We start from the raw sequence: 13,443 nt of genomic DNA on the forward strand, positions 1-13,443 counted from the left end.
TTAGTTCCTACTCGCCCTCGAGTAGGTAAACGATAACAATGATAATTTCTTAAGTGACATGCTACCAACATGATCTTGATCAACATTATTGTAAAGCATATGAAGTGAATGAAGTGATAGTAAAGATAATGACTAAACAACTGAATCATATAGCAAAGACTTTTCATAAATAGTACTTTCAAGACAAGCATCAATAAGTCTTGCATAAGAGTTAACTCATAAAGCAATAGATTCAAAGTAAAAGGTATTGAAGCAACACAAAGGATGATTAAGTTTCAGCAATTGCTTTCAACTTGTAACATGTATATCTCATGGATAGTTGTCAACATAAAGCAATATAACAAGTGCAATAGGTAAACATGTAAGAATCAATGCACACATGACACAAGTGTTTGCTTCTAAGATAGAAGGAAGTGGGTAAACTGACTCAACATAAAGTAGAAGAAAGGCCCTTCGCAGAGGGAAGCATGGATTACTATTTTTGTGCTAGAGCTTTTATTTTGAAAACATAGAAGCAATTTTGTCAACGGTAGTAATAAATCATATGTGTTATGTATAAGACATCCTATAAGTTGCAAGCCTCATGCATAGAATACTAATAGTGCCCGCACCTTGTCCTAATTAGCTTGGATTAACACGGATTATCATTGCATAACATATGTTTCAACCAAGTGTCACAAAGGGGTACCTCTATGCCGCCTGTACAAAGGTCTAAGGAGAAAGTTCGCATTGGATTTCTCGCTTTTGATTATTCTCAACTTAGACATCCGTACCGGGACAACATAGACAACAGATAATGGACTCCTCTTTTAATGCTTAAGCATTCAACAACAGATAATATTCTCATAAGAGATTGAGGATTTTTGTCCAAACTGAAACTTCCACCATGAATCATGGCTTTAGTTAGCGGCCCAATGTTCTTCTCTAACAGTATGCATACTCAAACCATTTGATCATGAAAATCGCCCTTACTTCAGACAAGACGAACATGCATAGCAACTCACATGATATTCAACAAAGGTAAAAGTTGATGGCGTCCCCAGAAACATGGTTACCGCTCAACAAGCAACTTATTAAGAAATAAGACACATAAGTACATATTCTTTACCACAATAGTTTTTAAGGCTATTTGTCCCATGAGCTATATATTGTAAAGGCAAAGAATAGAAATTTAAAGGTAGCACTCAAGTAATGTACTTTGGAATGACGGGGAAATACCATGTGGTAGGTAGGTATGGTGGACACAAATGGCATAGTATTTGGCTCAAGGATTTGGATGCACGAGAAGAATTCCTCTCAATACAAGGCTAGGCTAGCAAGGTTGTTTGAAGCAAACTCAAGTATAAAAAGTGCAGCAAAGCTCACATATGAACATATTGTAGGTATTATAAGACTTTACATTGTCTCCTTGTTGTTCAAACACCTTAACCAGAAAATATCTAGACTCTAGAGATCAATCATGCAAACCAAATTTTAACAAGCTCTATGTAATTCTTCATTAATGGGTACAAAGTACATGATGCAAGAGCTTAAACATGATCTATATGAGCACAACAATTGCCAAGTATCAAATTATTCAAGACATTATACCAATTACCACATGCAGCACTTTCTGTTTCCAACCATATAACAATAAACGAAGTAGTTTCAACCTTCGCCATGAACATTAAGAGTAAAGCGAGGAACACTAGTGTTCATATGAAAAAGCGGAGCGTGTCTCTCTCCCACACAAACATGAATTTATTCAGAGAATGAGAAGAACAAAACGAAAATAAAAACAAACAGACGCTCCAAGTAAAGTACATAAGATGTGACCGAATAAAAATATAGTTTCAAGAGAAGAAACCTGATAAATTGTTGATGAAGAAGGGGATGCCTTGGGCATCCCCAAGCTTAGACGCTTGAGTCTTCTTGAAATATGCAGGGATGAACCACGGGGGCATCCCCAAGCTTAGACTTTTCACTCTTCTTGATCATAGTATATCATCCTCCTCTCTTGACCCTTGAAAAATTCCTCCACACCAAACTCGAAACAACTCATTAGAGGGTTAGTGCATAATCAAAATTTCACATGTTCAGAGGTGACACAATCATTCTTAATACTTCTGGACATTTTCCCAAAGCTACTGGAAGTCAATGGAACAAAGAAATCCATCCAACACAGCAAAAGAGGCAATGCGAAATAAAAGGCAGAATCTGTCAAAATAGAACAGTCCGTAAAGACGAATTTTTTAGAGGCACTGGACTTTCTCAGATGAAAATGCTCAAATTGAATGAAAGTTGCATACATATCTGAGGATCACGCACGTAAATTAGCAGGTTTTTCTGAGTTACCTACAGAGAACCCTGCCCAAATTCGTGACAGACAGAAATCTGTTTCTGCGCAGTAATCCAAATCTAGTATGAACCTTGCTATCAAAGGCTTTACTTGGCACAACAATGCAATAAAATAAGATAAGGAGAGGTTTCTACAGTAGTAACAACTTCTAAGACACAAATATAAAAAAAAGTACTGTAGTAAAATAAACACATGGGTTATCTCCCAAGAAGTTCTTTCTTTATAGCCATTAAGATAGGCTCATCAATTTTAATGATGCTCGCGCAAGAAATAAGAGTTGAAGCAAAAGAGAGCATCAAGAAGCAAATTCAAAACATATTTAAGTCTAACATGCTTCCTATGCATAGGAATCTTGTAAATAAACAAGTTCATGAAGAGCAAAGTAACAAGCATAGGAAGATAAAACCAGTGTAACTTCAAAATTTTCAGCATATAGAGAGGTGTTTTAGTAACATGAAAATTTCTACAACCATATTTTCCTCTCTCATAATAACTTTCAGAGGCATCATGAACAAACTCAACAATATAAGTATCACATAAAGCATTCTTATTCACATGCATAAAAGTATCATTACTCTCCACATAAGCATAATCAATTTTATTAGTTGTAGTGGGAGCAAATTCAACAAAGTAGCTATCATTATTATTCTCATCAAGTGTAGGAGGCATAGTATAATCATAATAAAATTTACTCTCCATAGTAGGCGGCACCAAAAGACCACTATCATTATAATCATCATATATGGGAGGCATATCATAATCAACATAAACTTTCTCCTCAATACCCGGAGGACTAAAGAGATCATTTTCATCAAAACCGACCTCCCCAAGCTTAGAATTTTCTATATCATTATCAACAATGGTGTTCAAAGCGTTCATACTAATATTACTACTAGCATGCAAATAAGGTTCCATAGGTTTTTTAATTTTCGCATTAAACCATTCATGTCTTGACTCAGGAAATAGTATAAAAGGCTCACAGATGTTTTCCATTATGCCTTACTAGTGTTTAACAAGAAACAAAAAGATGCAATTGCAGGATCTAAAGGAAATAGCTTCGAGCACTCACACACCGGCAACAGTGCTAGGAAATAGCTTAGTTGTCAGAGGATGTGAATACCTTTTACCTTACCTCCCCGGCAACGGCGCTAGAAAAGTGCTTGATGTCTACGCACGCTTCTATTCCTGTAGACAGTGTTGGGCCTCCAAGAGCAGAGGTTTGTAGAACAGCAGCAAGTTTCCCTTAAGTGGATCACCCAAGGTTTATCGAACTCAGGGAGGAAGAGGTCAAAGATATTCCTCTCAAGCAACCCTGCAATCACGATACAAGAAGTCTCTTGTGTCTCCAACATACCTAATACACTTGTCAGATGTATAGGTGCACTAGTTCGGCGAAGAGATAGTGAAATACAAGTAGTATGGATGTATATGAGTGGTAATAGCAATCTGAATAAAATATGGCAGCGAGTAAACATGCAACAGAACAGTAAATAAACGGAGATTCGATGTTTGGAAACAAGGCCTAGGGATCATACTTTCACTAGTGGACACTCTCAACATTGATCACATAATAAAACCACTCTACACTCTCTTGTTGGATGACAAACACAATTAGTTGTGTAGGGCTACAAGAGCACCTCAATGCCAGAGTTAACAAGCTCCACAACATTCGATGTTCATATTTAAATAACCTTAGAGTGCATGATAGACCAACGCAATTACACCGAGTACTAACATAGCATGCACAATGTGAACATCAGCTATGAAAGGGGGAATAGATCACATCAATACCATCATAGTAATAGTTAACTTCATAATCTACAAGAGATCACAATCATAACCTACACCAAGTACTTCATGATGCACACACTGTCAACATTACATCATGGAGGAGGAATAGACTAATTTAATAACATCACCAGAGTAACACAACTAGATCACAAAGAGAGAGATGAACCACATAGCTACGGTAGAGCCCTCAGCCTCGAGGGAGAACTACTCCCTCCTCATGGGAGACAGCAGCGGTGATGAAGATGGCGGTGGTGTCGATGGAGAAGCCTTCCGGGGGCACTTGCCCGTCCCGGCGGCGTGCCGGAACAGAGACTCCTGTCCCCCAGATCTTGGCTTCGCGATGGCGGCGGCTCTGGAAGGTTTCTCGTACCGTGGCTTTTCCGTCTCGAAGATTTAGGTCAGGGACCTTTAAATAGGCGAAGAGGCGGAGTCGGAAGGCTGACGGGGCCACCACACAATAGGGCGGCGCGCCTGGCTCCTTGGCCGCGCCGCCCACACGTGTGGGCCCCCTGTGGCCCTCCTCTGGTGGCTCTCGGGTGTTCTGGAAGCTTCGTGGAATTCTAAGATGCTGGGCGTTGATTTCGTCCAATTTCGAGAATATTTTCTTTGTAGGATTTCTGAAACCAAAAACAGCAGAAAACAGGAACTGGCACTTCGGCATCTCGTTAATAGGTTAGTTCCGGAAAACGCATCAAAACATCATAAAGTATGAACAAAACATGTAAGTATTTTCATAAAACAAGCATGGAACATAAGAAATTATAGATACGTTTGAGACGTATCAACTGCTGCTGGTTTCTCTCCTAGTCTTCATGATCCAGCACTTTTCGTTCACACTTCTCCTCGTGGACGTGCTCTTCTTCTTCTCTATGTTGATGATATGATCATTACTGGTGATGATCCTGAGTATATTGCCTTCGTCAAGGCTCGTCTTCGTGATCAGTTTCTTATGACTGATCTTGGTCCTCTTCGCTATTTTCTTGGCATTGAGGTTTCATCCACTTCTGATGGCTTTTCTATCTCTCAGGAAAAGTACATTCAGGATCTTCTTACTCGTGCTGCTCTTGGGGATGAGCGCACAGTCGATACTCATAGGAGCTTAATGTTAAGTTTCGTCCTACTGATGGTTATCCTCTTCCTGATCCCACCCGTTATCGCCATCTTGTTGGGAGTCTTGTTTATCTTATTGTCACTCGTCCTGATATTTCTTATCCTGTTCATATTCTGAGTCAGTTTGTCTCAGCTCCTACCACTGTTCACTATGGTCATCTCCTACGTGTTCTTCGTTATCTTCGTGGCACGATCACTCGTCGCCTTTTCTTTCCCCGTTCCAGCTCTCTCCAGCTCCAGTGCTATTCGGATGCTACGTGGGCGAGTGATCCTACGGATCGTCGTTCGCTTTCTGCTTACTGTGTGTTTCTTGGTGGTTCGCTTGTTGCTTGGAAGACGAAGAAACATGTCGCAGTTTCCCGTTCGAGTGTTGAGGCTGAGTTGCAGGCTATGGTTTTGTTGATTGCTTAGGTGACTTGGTTACGGTGGTTGCTTGCAGATTTTGGGGTCTCTGTTACGACACCCACTCCACTTTTGTCTGACAGTACATGTGCTATCAGTATTGCAAGTGATCCGGTCAAGCATGAGCTGACCAAGCATATCGGCGTTGATGCTTTTTACACACGTGCACAGGTACAAGATGATGTTGTTGCGGTTCATTATGTGCCTTCAGATTTGCAGTTGGCGGATTTCTTTACGAAGGCACAGACTCGAGCGCAGCATGATTTCTTACTCTCCAAACTCTGTGTTGTGGATCCACCATAAGTTTGAGGGGGGTGTTAGATGTATATATCTGTCTATTGTAGTTTCCCCATATGTTAGGGGGGCTTTCTGCATATGTGCACATGTACATGTACTATATATTGTGGCCTTTGGCCCCCTGATAATACAACAAGCATATTGTCTTAACATGTGCAACCTCTTTCCAAATTAGAAAGCGGATGCCAGCGACTCATAGTGCACTGTCGGTGCACCTGCCGACGCCTATCTAAAACGCGCCGGTGGAGCTCTAAGTGGGCATAGAGTACTGCCCATTCATTCTAAATGCAAGGAGATAGTGACATCAAGTAACCGTGTGTACTCATCATTTGTGAAGGACGGGGTTGATCAAATTTGAAGTCTAACTAAATGATCGTACACCTCTTGCTTCTCTACTGCCACGGAATTGAGTATGAATGAAGTAGTACATCCCATTCATACAAGAACTTCATCTGAGGCGAGGTACTAGTTGGTAGTACAAAGAAGCAGTTATACTAATGTAGTCGCTCTCGGTTCGCGCATGTATGCTGAGGTGAGCAGATTTCAGTTCGTGTTTATCCAAGTTAACTCCTCACAAGTCACAACTAGCTGCTCTGTCCCAACAAGAGGGAGTAGCATGTCAACTGCTGCAAAGTATTATTGCGATACTTTCACAAAGAAACATATTCTGATTGCATATACTCCGTAATATAATGCTACTCGCACTGATCAGTGGCATCATTCTCAATTAGCTGAAGAAAAAACGTTCCCAGTAATACAATACAACATTCATGAAGAAAAGACGTTTTCAGCCGCGTCCCTCAAAACCTCTTTTTGTCCGGCGTGTCCCGATACGGTGTTCGGCGTCTCGAGCCCGCTCCCGCCCCACAGGGGACGCTCCGGGCACGCCGGATACAACAAAAAGCAAGGTGAACTCCCACATGTCGGTGACCATTTCCATAAACCATTGGTTCGCGCTTTTTTTCTCGTCGCTCCTTCCCTCCCGCGCATCCCACCCCTCCGCCGCCGCTGGATTTGTCGGTCGTTTCGACGTCTGATCTCTTCTGAGAGTCGGCACCGTCGTTGCGGCTGGCACTCTCGCCGGTCGTTCCGTCGCCGCCGCTTCGCCAGCGCGTCCTAGAACACGACGTCAAATCCGCCCCACCTTCGTGCACACAAGGAGCTCGACGACTTGCCAGGTACGCGCGATTGGCCGTTGTTCGTTGCCTCGTCTGCCGCAGCGCAATTTTAACCATTGATTTTGCTTCAGACATGGATAGCGACGATGAGATCCTTGCCCTACTGCTGGAGGACGAGCAAGGCTTCGACGACGACCTCCGGGAGCATTTGCTGATCATCGCGTCCCTCCAGGACGTGCTTGACGCCGAGGCAAGGCCGCACCGCAGAGGATCAAGGCCGGGGAGAAAGAAGTCGAAGTTGCGGCAGAGGATGGAGGGGCATATCATGCTGCACAACGACTACTTCGCAGATGAGGCAACACATGCCGATAATTTTCGACGCCGGTATAGGATGAGCAAGGGTCTGTTTATGAATATCCTCCATGACGTTCGAGAGTTCGACCCCTAATTAAAGCTCAAGCACGACACTGTAGGCGTTGTCGGGTTCTTGTCGATTCAGAAGTAGACCGTCGCCATGAGGATGCTTGCATACGGAGCACCTGCCGATACACAGGACGACTACCTTCGCATGAGTGAGTCTACTGCTATTGAGTGTATGTACAACTTTTTCCGAGCTGTGGTGGGAAATTTTGCAAATACTACTTGAGAGGGCCAAATGAGGAAGAGACTGCAAGGATCATGGAACAAAATGCTACCATAGGATTCCCTGGAATGCTTGGAAGCATCGATTGCATGCACTGATCATGGAAGAACTGACCGTTTGCTTGGCAAGGTATATACAAAGCGCGTCATGGATATTGTAGTGTGGTGATTGAAGCTGTGGTAGATTATGACCTGTGGATTTGGCATTCTTTCTTTGGCATGGCGGGATCACACAATGACATCAACGTGTTGCAGCAGTCTCCGGTGTTCAGCAGACTAGTGGAAAGGCATGCTTCACCATGCAACTATGAGATCGATGAGCACCAATATACCAAAGGCTATTATCTAGCCGATGGTATATATCCAACATATGCCACTTTTGTCAAAACAATCCTGAATCCATCAGGTCAGAAGAATTCCCACTTTGCTGCGCGACAGGAGGCTTGCATGAAGGATGTCGATCGGGCATTTGGTGTGCTGCTCTAAGATGGTCTCACGACCAAATGTGGGAGGTGATGCAGGCTTGTGTGATCATGCACAACATGATCATCGAGGATGACCACAAGAATCATGCCAGGGCACGTGTTGGTCCCTATGAGTGTCAGGCCCTCTTGCGGAGGTTGATCATGAGTTGCCTGCAGATTTTGCTAATTTCCTCACCATGCACGCAGAGATCTATGGCATTTGCGGAGGATCAAAGGATTATACGCAAATGTCGCGGCACCTTTATCTAGCCCTATTTATTACATTTGTTTAGTTGTTTTATTATTTGTTGTATTTTAATTTGAAAACAATCTCCGCAAACATATTTATTTGTATGCTATATTTAATAAATGGTTGTGTTTTCAAAAACCCTTATTTAATGTTTGGGGGCGGCGTTTGGGGGACGCGACTGGGAGCGACGTCCTCCAAACGCGGCACGGACAAAACATGTCCCCCAAATGCCGTTTGGGGGACGGTTTGGGGGGACGCGACTGGAGATGCTCTCACAATTGTTCTACAATTCCAGTGCATTAGCTCTGATCACAGCTCGCCGCAGCTCCCAGAGATGGTTGAACACTATGGCGTCGCACATCAGCTCTCGAAGGCGGCGAAGACGGCGGCAGAAACCACCGGCCCAATCGGCGCACTGCTTTTCCTCAGCGTTCTCTTCTTCTTGGCGGCTTTCGGCTTTTGCAGGTTCAAGGAGCGCAAATGCGCGCATTTGGCGGCGGCGGCGGGGTGCAGATACTTGCTCGAGCTCTCACCTTTTCCCTATGCAGGCCATGCAGGCTCGAGGAGCCGGAATTGGCGGGGCTTGAGGGTGGAGCAGATGGGGACGTGGAGCAGGGAGCAGGGCGGAGCTAGAATCAGAAATGAGAGGGGGCAAGAATATGGCTATTGAAGAAATATTACTTACTAAGTGTAGGCAAATCACCATTTAAGCTAGCTTTTACAAGGAGATAAGAGATTTGAGTGGGGGTAGCTGCCCCCCTTGTCAATAGGCTGGAGCCCCTCATGGTGAGAGTGGAATTGTTTGCCGTTTGTTTGTAACAAGCCCTCTAATGATGATAAGTTTAATCGTTGTTCCATTTGAGGAAATAGGCTGGAGATACAATGAGACTTGCATCCCTCTTTTGCTGCACGCCTGCACGCATCCTTCACAGCATCACAATTGTTCTACACTTCCAGTGCATCAGCTCTGCTCGCAGCTCGCCGCAGCTCCCATAGATGGTTGAACACAATGGTGTCACGGATCGCCTCTCGAAGGCGGCGAAGACGGCGGCATAAACCGCCGGCCCAATCGGCGCACTGCTTTTCCTCGGCGTTCTCTTCTGCTTGGCGGCTTTCGGCTTTTACATGCCCAAGGAGCGCAAATGCATGAGACTCGGTAACTTACCCAAGGCGCGCATTTGGCGCCGGCGGGGCGCCAAGTGCGTTCGATGGATGCAGATACTTTCTCGAGCTCTCACTTTTTCCGTGTGCAGGCCATGCGGGCTCGAAGCGCTGGAATTGGCGGGGCTTGAGGGTGGAGCAGCTGGGGACGTGGAGCAGGGAGCAGGGGCGGAGCTAGAATCAGAAATGAGAGGGGGCAAGAATAGGGAAATGCAATTTGGCTCATAGCAGCATATGGTCCCATTATGTGAATCCACATTTTAAAATATTAAAAAATTCTAAACTAAATTTTTACATGTACATCTAGACATTTTATATTTGTACACAAGTTTTCAGAAAAAACTAAAAATAATTGTGGCTCCTTTAAAAAAGACAAGTTTTGATGCTATAACACGACTACGTACAGGATATTTTTTTGTCTTTTTTGTACACGCCATATAAAATGTTGTTTCTCCACGAAAATTTGTGCACTAACATAGAATGTCAAGATGTACACCAACAAATTTATATCAGAATTTTTTAACATTTTTAAAATTGTTTTTTAATTATTTTATATAATAAGAGCATTTGCTCCTATGAGCCAAATTGCCACCTCCGGCAAGAATATAGTTATTGAAGAAAAATTACTTGCTAAGTGGGGGCAAATCACCATTTAAACCAGCTTTTACAAGGAGATTAGAGATATTAGTGGGGGCAGCTGCCCCCCTTGTCAATAGGCTAGAGCGGCCCATGTACCCCCTCGGAGGGGACGACACCGGACATCTGGGCCTGAACCTGCATGTTTCTCTCTGAAATCGCCTCCACCTCTGAGAGGAGTCCTCTATAACCATGCATAGGGTGAAGTGGATCTGGCATTTCTTGCTTTTTTAGCTGATTTTATTTAGATGAACTCTATTACTGATGAATTGATTTGGGTCTGTTGTCTGCAATGGATATATACGTGCAACAAGAGTTGTGCTATGTGTAAATCTGCAAGTAACTGAGTTTTATTTATTTGTTGTACATGTGGAATGTAAAACATGATAGAAGCATTCTAGGCGTGCACGATATGTCCCGAAAAGAAAATACTGGGTAGGGTACTCCTGATCCTCAGTGTGGGGCAGGCCCCAAAATTAACATATCGAGAAATGAGTTTCAGCTCAGTGGCAAGGCAAGCGAGTGCACAGCTTGCTCACCCAGGTTGGAATCCCCATCTCGCGGTAATTTCGCATGGAGGGGCAAACTTTAAACCGGGTTATCATCCTAGCGTCCATCCGCTTGGAGAGTCTCATCCTACCAAAAATTAACATATCTAAGTTGTAGAAAATTTCAAGGTAAAACATGCACATATATATAGCATTGATATTTATGCGTGCCAATTTTCAAAAAAAAAATGCATGTCTACAGCCTTCACAAAAAAAAAAGAGAAATAGGCGCATCGCACAATAAAATCCTTCAGCTTAAACTGTTCATCAGAATTTTTGTCTTTTTTTTTTGCCTAAGTTACATACTTTCAAACTTTAAGTTTGTAACTTGGCACACATATACTTATATACATTCTCTACATGCAAAATTTTGTTTCATATCTTTTTAATTCTATTTAATATTTGTTTCAGTTTGATGTTTACGTGAGATCAGGAGTACCTATACAACAAGATTAATAACATTAAAGAATTTTTATATATTAAAGCTTTTCCCCAAACAAGTTAGGGTAGGCATCAGGAGTACCTATGTTCATGTAGTCATAAAGTTTGAAACTTTAGTAGCTTTTGAACCCGAAGTCCAATTTGTAAACAATTTGAATAGATGGGTTCTTAGCAAAGATAACTTTAAAATAAGACCATTTACATTTGGAACTTGGTGAAACTTTGAAAAAAATGAAACCCGGTGAATTTCAAACAATTTATTTCATTGTGTTTTAAAGTTTACTCAACAACATCAGAAAGTTACTGGCTATGGCCTTATAGTTCAAATCATAAATAATATTCATGAAAAATAAGATAAACAACATCGAGTTTCAAGTTCAAATCCTAGGGGAAACACATAATGGTTGCATTAAAACCATAGTGATCACAATTTGGAGACACAATATCTTTTATCAAGTTTTATAGAGGTCTTTTTTCATCATCGTGTTTGAATGTGTTTCGTCATAATTCAAACATTATTAACCGAGTTCGATACATTTATTAGATTGCAAAAGTGTTTTAATTATATATCTAATTTAATTTACTTAATTTGGTTTCACAATCTATGGAGCCCATCCTAGATATGTTTAACAGTCCTTGCCTGGATAAGATTTTTTTAAACTGAACTAAATCTTGCCAAACGTATGTGAACTCTCCTCCTCTTCGACCTTTTCTTACACCACCAGCACCCACCGTTCTCTGGCCATAAGGCATAGTTTTGCTAGTTGTTCGGTGAGTCCTTTGGGCGCTTTCTCTATTTGCCTCTCATCCCCCCACCCCTCATTCCACCCCTTCGTTTGTATTCATCTCCGCTGTCGCTAAATGCACAAAGGACGATCATATATCAAGATCGCGGCGAAAAGTGCAAAGACACGATGTAGGTCAAGAAACCATCTCATGCGTGACCAATGCCTCTAAACCCTAAGAAAATAGTAATGCTTCATTTCCTTCCAGAGAAGTAATCAAAATGAATGTACCATTTTTTTAAACCATTTTAGAGAACCGCACTTTATTGACATAAGACAAACTGACAACTTAAAGCATGCACTTCCTATAACCATGCTAGCATTACATACCAAATTGTATTCTTGCAAGAGTACTAATAGCAGCCAAAACATTTACATTGCTGAAAAGAGTAGTTATATGAAGTGCATGCGTAAGAGTGTGTATTCTCTACTCCTATACAATGTGGATGCGGTTTTGAGAATGATTACATTTACATCACCTCATGTTCTCCACCACCTAGTAAAAGGCCGCGCCATGGGTGAGTCTATTTTGTCAAGAACCAACCATAAAAGGTTATATGCCGCGAAAGACTCTCCGAAAGTACTGAGAATTTTGCTCCAATATAAGAAGGTGGGCATATAGCCCATTCCATATCGATATAGGTTATTGTCAAACAAGCATCCAGCTGTGATGAGTGAGAGGTATCCGAACTCTGCGAACATTCTCAAGAAGGAAGATGCTTCTGGGTCTCCAACTCGAGGCATCCTAAATCCGGTTGTACTTGAAACACCTGAAGAATTGTTCGGTAAAAAAAAACATCAGGCTCCCACGTTTGAGAAAGGCACATGGGTTGCTATGAACCTAGCAAACAAAGACTAGAGACGTGAATTCCGATTCAACAACAGCAGAATGCACAAAAGGAAATTAAGATAAATCTGCTAAGTCACTTCTACACCTAAATTCCTTTATAACAATATGTGAGACAAGCAAGGGCACAAAAACCCCCAAAGGACGACATCTGAATATCTGATCGAATCAAGACGCATAGTCATAGTAGCATGGTCTGACACTCTCACCTACTCCGTAGTTCTGATGTAGGCGGTCTAGATTGTAGACCCGGAGGAAGCCGAGCGGACGACGACGCCGGTGAACTGAACCAGGTTTACGTTGCCGTTGTTGGTTAATGGTGAGGGATTTCGATCGATCGCTTTGGCTTGTCAAACCGAACCCATGATCAGGCTTAAATCTGCCTTGGCCCGTCCTTGGCTCCTTGCCCGAGTGGTATTCAATCCCGTCTCAGCGGAGTCCGAAACGCGAGCGAGTTGAACTGCCCGAGTGTGAGAGCGAAAGAGGCCGACGAAGCTTTTGGAGCACTGGGCCAGGTCGTGGCGCCAAGCCGCCAAGGTCTGGGACAACTCGTCCTACACCGGTGGCTCAACTTAAGACGAACCTTCCCCTCAAAAAAAAAAAAAAAAAAAAA

The sequence above is a fragment of the Lolium perenne genome, chromosome 4, assembly GCF_019359855.2.
Source record: "Lolium perenne isolate Kyuss_39 chromosome 4, Kyuss_2.0, whole genome shotgun sequence".
Classification (NCBI taxonomy): domain Eukaryota; kingdom Viridiplantae; phylum Streptophyta; class Magnoliopsida; order Poales; family Poaceae; genus Lolium; species Lolium perenne.